Source organism: Arachis hypogaea, chromosome 1 (genome assembly GCF_003086295.3).
Source record: "Arachis hypogaea cultivar Tifrunner chromosome 1, arahy.Tifrunner.gnm2.J5K5, whole genome shotgun sequence".
Classification (NCBI taxonomy): Eukaryota; Viridiplantae; Streptophyta; class Magnoliopsida; order Fabales; family Fabaceae; genus Arachis; species Arachis hypogaea.
Genome location: NC_092036.1, coordinates 55,108,937 through 55,117,348, shown reverse-complemented (window position 1 = coordinate 55,117,348; position 8,412 = coordinate 55,108,937). Strand labels below are relative to the sequence as shown.

Sequence of the window (8,412 nt, the reverse complement as noted above, 5' to 3'; positions counted from 1 at the left end):
TCTTTTGAGACTTCCTTCAATATGGTGATGGCCTTGCATTCTTCCCATCTCACTCCCTTTTGTTCCCCTTTAGGATTCTTTTCTGTGTCACTAGGGAACACTGCAGTTGACTTGGGGGCCTGTTGAGATAGCTCTCCTACTCGAGACTCCATCCTCTTGAGTTTTTCACCATGGTTCCTTAAGGTAGATCTCACATCATCCCTAAAGCTTTTCAACTCACTTATGTCCTGACCCATGTTTGCAAGCATTCCTTCTATCCTGTTTAATTGATCTTGAAATTGTTGGTTCGGATTAGGTTGGGCAGGTTGATTATTTTGGCCATGATATGGTGGTTGGGAGTAAGTGTTTTGTGTGGCTTGGTATGATCTTTGGTTGGAGTTTTGGTATGTGGAATTGTTATGTTGGTTGGGGTTGTAAGGTTTGTGGTTTTGTGGTTGGGTTTGCTGGTTTCCCCACCCAAAGTTTGGGTGGTTTTTCCAGCCTGGGTTGTAAGTGTTGGAATGTGGATCATATGGTTGCCTTTGTTGATTTCCCACATAGTTGGCCTCTTCCCAATCACCTCCTTCAGTGCTTACTTCCTCTTGATCTTGTGTGTGTATTGCAGCCACTTGATTTGTTTCTAATTTCCTGGTGAGCTCTGCTAGTTGCTTGGCAAACACCTTGTTTTGGGCTAGAATTGTATCAACATGGTTCAGCTCCATGACTCCCTTAGTGTTGTGTCTCTCTGAAGCATAGTAGTACTCATTCTCAGCCACTGTCTCAATCACTTCAATGGCTTCTTCCACAGTCTTTTTCCTGTTCAATGAACCTCCTGATGAATGGTCTACAGCCTTCCTTGATTCATAAGAAAGTCCATCATAGAAAATATGCAATTGCACCCAGTCATGGAACATGTCTGGTGGGCATTTCCTTGTCAAATCCTTGAACCTCTCCCATGCCTCGTAGAGAGTTTCACCATCTTGTTGTCTAAAAGTCTGAACCTCAGATCGAAGCCTATTGACCTTTTGTGGGGGGTAGAAACGTGCCAGAAACTTGCTTTCCACCTCATCCCAGGTTGTTAGGCTCCCCCTTGGAAATGATTCCAGCCACTTAGCTGCCTTGTCCCTAAGTGAAAATGGGAACAAGAGCAGTTTATAGGCATCTTCCTTGACTCTATTGGACTTCACAGTGTCGCAAATTCTCAGGAATTTTGTGAGATGTTGGTTTGGATCTTCATTAGCACTCCCACCAAATGAACAATGATTCTCCACCAGTGATATTAGCTGTGGTTTGAGTTCAAAATTGTTGGCCTGAATGGGTGGTTTCTGAATGCTGCTACCATAATTCCCAGAGGTTGGGTTTATGTATGAACCAAGAACCCTCCTCTCGGGAATGGCATTGTTTCCATCAGCTCTCTCATGGTTGTGAACTTCTCTATCCATGTTGAGATCTAGAGCTTCCTCAAAATTGTCCTCAGATTCTCCTTCAGATTCTTCTTCTCCCAGTACTCTCTTCCCTCTTGCTTCCCTTCTTAGTTTATGAAGGGTCCTCTCTGGTTCGGTATATGGAGGAGTTGATGTCTCTCCTCTCCTACTTGTCATACAAGAACACAGCACAGGCAACAAACAAGTGAAATACTCTTGGTTAATGGAAGAGTATGGTTAGAGCAGTTGAGGAATTAATTCAAATAGTTAGTGAGTCAGTGAGTTAGTTGCTTGAATTTAAAGGCATAAAGAAAGAAAGCAAGTAACAGAGTGCAGAAATTAAAATTCAACAAGTAACTTGAACTGAATTAATAAAACAAGAAAAATGCTCAATCTAGTTAACTTCCAATTTGAGAATTGTCAATCGAAAACCAATTCCCGACAACGGCGCCATAAACTTGATGCTACGATTTTAGGAAATTGCACGATCGGCAAAAATTCCTTCCGGCAAGTGCACCGGTTATCGTCAAGTAAAAACTCACAATAGAGTGAGGTCGAATCCCACAAGGATTGGTTGAGTGAGCAATTCGGATTAGAAGTGTGTTCTAGTTGAGCGGAATCAAGATTTAGATGAGAATTGCGGAATGTAAAATTGGCGGGAAACGTAAATGGCAAGAAATTGAAATTGCGGAATCTTAAATTGCATGAACTAAAGAGCGAGAAGCTAAATTGCTGAAATTAAAAAGGGATCGGGGTGATTGCATGAATTTAATTGCAGAATGTAAAGAGAAAGTGGTAGATCAGAAATGGGGAATTCATTGGGTTTCAGGAGATATTGAGATCTCCGAATCAAAACATTTTTATCCCTTCCTCAACCAATGCGTTCATTGAATTTTGCTTGGCAATCTTATATGATTGGATCCCAATCCCTTGGCTCACCAATTCTCTCTAAAAACAAACAAATTCCCAATCCCTTGGTTTAAATGTTCATAAGAAGAGATGACGCTCGATCACTGATTATACCACACAGTTTCATGAACCACAATTTGGTAGGATTACATGTCACAATATCCATCCAAACCCCAATCCAATTCACTGTGAGAAAGCTTCTCTAGCATGAATCCTCCATTCCTTTCCCAAGGTTCTGAAGGATTCCAATTATGGATAGTTTCTTTCCCAAGACAACTAACCAATGGAATTAGATCGAGAAGCTTTCTAACAAAAATTCAAGAGAAAAGATTGAAGAAGAAGATAAAAACTATTATTGATTCATTGAATTACAATAGAGCTCCCTAACCCAATGAAAGGGGGTTTAGTGAGTCATAGCTCTGAATTCAATTACAAAAAGTATGAAAACTCGAAAAATGATCCAAGGTTCCAACTAACTTAAATTCTATCCTATTTATACACTTTCTAAATTGAGCTTCTGTTGTGTTTCTTGGGCTTTGAGGCCTTTCCCTGATTTTCTTTTGCTTTGGGTTTATGATCCATAATCCTGATGAGGCTGCTGATCCAATTCTGTAACATTCATTGAGCCAACTTAGTGATAATCAAGTAATGACACATGACTCAACAAATTGAAATTCCAGACTCATCAATTCTTCAGGCCCAATCCCATAAACCATGATATTCAATTGGGTTTCATACCAGAGTACGTTTAAGTTAATGTTTGTGCTCAAATGCTAACTTAAACTGCAATATCTTTGGCCCAGAAACCTTTTCAAACAGTGGCGTTTAAGTTGCAGTTTAAGCTTAAACTGCAACTTAAATGCCAGACACTTCCAGTGATGCCTTTTGTGGAAGCACGTTTAAGTTCCAGTTTAAGCTTAAACTGGAACTTAAACGTTGGACACTCCTGGAGGTGGTATAACTCAAGCACGTTTAAGCTTCAGTTTAAGGTTAAACTGAAGCTTAAATGTGGAAATGGAAGAAAGCAACCCTGGAGGGTAAAGTAGTCGTACACGTTTAAGCTTCAGTTTAAGGTTAAACTGAAGCTTAAACGTGGAAATGAAGAAAGCAACCCTGGAGTGTGGAATGGTCGAACACGTTTAAGCTCTAGTTTAAGCTTAAACTGGAGCTTAAACGTGGAAATGAAGAAAGCAACCCTGGAGGAGAATTTTGGTTGAACACGTTTAAGCTCCAGTTTAAGGTTAAACTGGAGCTTAAACGTGGAAATGGCTCCCTGGTGCATTTCTCATTTCTGGCGTTTAACTTCCAGTTTAAGGTTAAACTGGAGGTTAAACGCCACTTTCAGCTTTTCCTCAGCTTTCATGATTTTGGCGTTTAAGCTCCAGTTTAAGCTTAAACTGGAGCTTAAACGCCACTGATAGTTCCCAGCATTATATGGCTTGGCAGTTTAAGTTCCAGTTTAAGCTTAAACTGGAACTTAAACTCCACATGTGATATTCAAGCTTCCTTTATTGATTTTGTTGCTTCCTTGCCTAGCCTCTTCTTCCCTGAAATCATCCAAACAACTACATCAAAGTCTTGCAAAATTTCATGAGAAATCTTCCATTCATAGCATTCAAGTAATATAATTAAAAACTCATGGAAATTGCATCAAAATCATACTGTTTGGATGGTTCATTGCTTTGTTATTCATTTAACCATTCTTGGTTACTTTAAGCTCAAGAAAATGCATAAAACAACTAAAACTAACAAAAAAATGCTAGTGAAACTAGCCTAAGATGCCTTGGCATCACAAGCTCTCACATTACCCTTGAAGTACCCCAACATTCTCTAAAAACCACTCAATTGTGCTTCATACCATGCTTGAGCTCCAACTCTTGAATTGATTTTCTTGAAGAGCCTTGACTCAATTGGCAACCCACACTCCTTTCTCCACCATGTACCAACCCAAGAAAGACCTTGAGTTGGTAGTCCATCTCCAAGATAGCATATTGATGGGGGCCAATGAAGCTCATAGATGAAATTGCCACCCACTCAATGTATTTTTGGTTGTCAACTCCTTCCTCACCAACCTCTTCCTCTTCTTCCCAATCACTTAAATCATAACAGGGAGGTTGTGAGAAGTCTACCTCCATGTCTCTCTCAAACTCAATGGGAAGAGGCTCACTAAGATTATCAAGGGGATTGACCAAGGAGGACAAAAAATCATTAATAATGGAATCCTCATCTTGATCAATCTCCCTTAATTATCCATTTCTCTCCTCCGGTTCCAATACTCCACTTGCGTCCTTTTATGCTCTAACTCTTCCTCTTTCCCTTGTGGTTTCATGTTCTCATCTTCACTACAAGCCTTAGTTGATCCCTCACATTCCTCAAGAGGAACGCCTTGATCGGATGAGCATAGGAGGATTAAGCGGTCTACCGCTTCGCCTATGGTAGCCATGAAGTGCCATTGAGTTCTTTGGAATCCTTCTTGCTCTTGGAGAAAGGCTTGAAGGTCTTGATGGTCTTGGGCTAAGGGTGGGAGAGCTTCACATTGGGATAAGAGAGAAGGTTCATTGGTTGGAAAAAATGTTGGATTTGTGGGAGGTGATTCATGTTGGTAAGTATTTAGAGGTGGTATGTAAGAAGGTGTATGGTGGTGGTGGTGTGGTGTTTGAAAATGTGGTGATTGAGGATTATGTTGGGGGTATGGGTCATAGGTATATGGTGGTGAAAGTGCATAATCAAAGTGACATTCACCATATCCTTGGTTTGGGTATGCATATTGGGAGGGGTTTTGTTCATTGTAGTATAGAGGAGGTTGCTCCTTCCAAAATTGATGTTTGAATCCCATGATGCAATCCAAAGTAGAAGTTATCAAGCCCTACAAAATAATCTCAACCAAACTCCAAACCAACAGGGTGATAACTCAGAGAAAATTGAAAATAAAAACTAAAGACATCAATTAATAAAATAAACAAAATCCTAATTACCAAGAAAAGCAAACAAACATCCAAAAAATATCTATTCACACTATTCACATATTAACAACAACCAAAATATAACACTCATTGCACTTAGTTCCATGGCAACGGTGCCAAAATTTGATGAGTAGCCTAGAGCGGGTTAGGAATTTTCACAAAATAGATTCTCGTTGCTAGTATAGTTCCAAACCCAACAATTGACCATCAATCAAATTTAAATTCAAATATGTCACAATCAATGCAAAATTAACCGAGAGTATTTAGACTCCTGGGTCGTTCTCCCTAGGAACTAATGCCAATGAGCGCATAATTTTGGTTGCAAGAGGCAAAGGGTTTTTCAATGATGAAAGCTGTTCTGAGGGTTAGCTGAACCTGTAGGTCGATCTTGGACGAGATCTTCCGTACTGATCAAAGCTGTTGTATCTGATTTGAGGATGGTGGCCGGAGCCGCCATGTCCGACTTGTTGGACTTGGTGGTGGTGCTGATCCTTCGTCACCAGAGGGTGGTGGTACCTGTAAGGGACTCCGATGCTTAAGTTAGCAAGGGTATTAAACAAGTTTTTTGTAGGATCAGAGTGTGTGTTATACGTGGGTGCTCTAGTGTATTTATAATGTTTGTAGAGTGACCTTTTCTAGAGATAAGATAGTTATCTTATCTTATCTTAGAGTGGAGGAATCTTATCTTTAAGGGAACTGCCCTTATCTTTCTAGGCTTGGGCTGCCTAAGGACTTCGGTCGTGTTCCTCTGTTTGTGCCCTTTTTGGGCCCTCCTGGTGATTTAGCCGATCTCTTTGAGAGGAGAACAGGTAGTCTTTGACCTGAGGAAGTCGGTCAACATTAGCCCGGGTCATACATCTCGACCCAGGACATGAACAGTGCCCCTGCTTGAGCGCGGTCTTTCTTTTTGAGGTCGAGCCCTTTTTTAAGACTTCGATCCTTCTTTGGAGAAGTTGAGCTCGAGCACTTTGATCTTCGTTGTAGAGCTGCTTGAATGCAGAGCATTTTTTCTCACTCCTTTTAATTAGAACACACATTTTGTGTTTTCCTTGGGAACATGCAAAGGTTAAATACTCATTAACTCTTTGCCGTTTCCTTTTTGCTTCCCTCTTCATGTCTTCATTTGAAATTTCAAAGCTTTGTTTCAATTTTTCTCTTTTTGCTTCTCTTCTTTGACTGCTAGTGCTTCGTTCTTTTGTTCGAAAGGTGATCGTCTAGCGTGGCTTTTGTTGTTGCTTCAATCTCTCAGCATTTTTCGTCTCCTCCCTACTACAGGTTGGTCTTCTTCTTCTTCTTTCTTTTCTTTATTCTACGTCGTTCTTTTTATGTTTGGTTTTAAGAAAGTTTTGATCTTGCTTGGAAAAAGTTTGAATCTTTCTGCTTTTGCTGTGTCTGATTATTGCTGTAATGTTTGCTCTTGGGGTTTTTTTGACTTTGTATCAACCTTTTCGCATTTCCTGATAGTTGATACTTTTAGGGCTTTGCATATTGTTACTGCTCTTGATTGTATCCTTTGATATTTGAAGCTTTGGAATAATGAACTGTTTGATTCTGAAAAAGGTTGCGTCTTTAATGATTTCCACTTGGCATGTTTGATGTTTGATAGTTCCCTTTGTTGATAATCTGTGGTGAGGCCGTGACTTTTTTGGATGTCTTTGTTTACGGATTGTGACTTTCTTTTCGGAGTGTCGCTTGTTGAAAGAGGGTTATTTTTCGCTGAGAGATGTCAAGACATAGACTTGTGAATTTTTCCTGAGTCCTTACTCTGTTACTGCCTTCAAAGGATGCCCCTAGACCTTGGTGTGAGTCCTGTGGTCTCCTTTTGCTGTTGTATGCTTTAGTCTGAGTTGTATCTATATTTGTCCGAGCTGGTTTCTTGATTTGCCCGAGCTGTGTTGGTTAGTAACCTATTTTTATTTTTCTTACTGTAGGACTAGTTGACCCATGTCTTCTCGCAAAAATATTGTCGAGACATCCTCCACAGTCCCCGAGGGCATGTCTGACTGGCTGGACTCCCTCATCCTGATATGCGTTTCAGTGGTTAACTCTGAATACTGCGTGGAGCTTAGAAAACATCACCGGATCTGTAGTAGTAGGGATCAGGAGAAGAATTACGAGTTGGTAGCACCTGACTCCGATGAGAGGGTTTGCTTTCCTTCTCTGACCCAGGGGGAACGCCCCTTCATTTTTGCTTATGACTATTTTTTTAGCCAAATGAACATTACCCTTCCTGTTACCTCTTTCGAGACCGATTTGATGTGGTCATGTAATGTAGCTCCATCCCAGCTCCATCCGAACTCCTGGGGCTTCATTAAGATCTTTCTGTTATTGTGCCAAGAATTGGATGTCAAGCCTTCTCAAACTCTCTTTCTTTACTCTTTGTTTTGACCAAACCCGGGACTTCCAAAAAGAAAGCTTCTTGGATTTCTTTCCGGTCTGCCCAAGGAAAGAAAGTTTTTTCTATGTATGACAAGTTCTTTAGGGACTTTAAGAACTATTATTTCAAGGTCCAAGCTGTTTAGGGAGCTCGGCCTCTTTTCTTAGAGTCATATAATGAACCTTCCTTCCCCCTATGCTGGCAAAAGAATGTTGTAGTATCGAGATATTCATGGGAGATGCTTGATGAGGTCGAGCAGGCCTTTGTGAATGTGTTGGAGGAGAATTGGGGGCAACCTCCCCATCTCGACACAAAGAAGTTTTTAGGGAATCCCTCACTTTTCTGAGCTGAGTTGGGTAGTGGTCGACTTCTTCTTTCTTCTGCTTTGCTTTGTTCATTTGATTTTGTTTCTTTTCTTCCAATTTTGTAACTTGGTTTTTGCTGTGTTTTTCAGAGATGTTTAAGAATAATGATTCCATGAAGGCCTTTAAGAAGGCGAGGAAAGCTACAGCTACCCAGAACATCTCGGCCAAGGCTGCTGGGGAAGGATCCTCTCAGGTTCCTCCTAAGAAGCCGACCTCGAGCACTTCTGGGCCGAGGAGGGTGATCCCTACTCCTCAGGTTCATTTGGTTGATCCTCCCCAAACTTCAGCTGCTACCTCTTCTCCCACTGCTAGCCCTCCTCCAAAAAGATAGAGGGCTGTTGAGCCCTTTAATTTGGACGCCCCTAATTTTGATGCTGTGGGGTTTGTTGATCATC

At 40.9% G+C, this 8,412-nt stretch overlaps 1 non-coding gene across 1 annotated transcript; it reads left to right on the top strand.

Annotated features, from left to right (window-relative positions):
* Window positions 1–891: 891 nt before the first annotated feature.
* On the top strand, window positions 892–995 carry LOC112717160 (small nucleolar RNA R71). Its single transcript, XR_003160590.1, has one exon. It is a non-coding gene; the product is annotated as a small nucleolar RNA R71 (small nucleolar RNA).
* The last annotated feature ends 7,417 nt before the right edge of the window (window positions 996–8,412 follow it).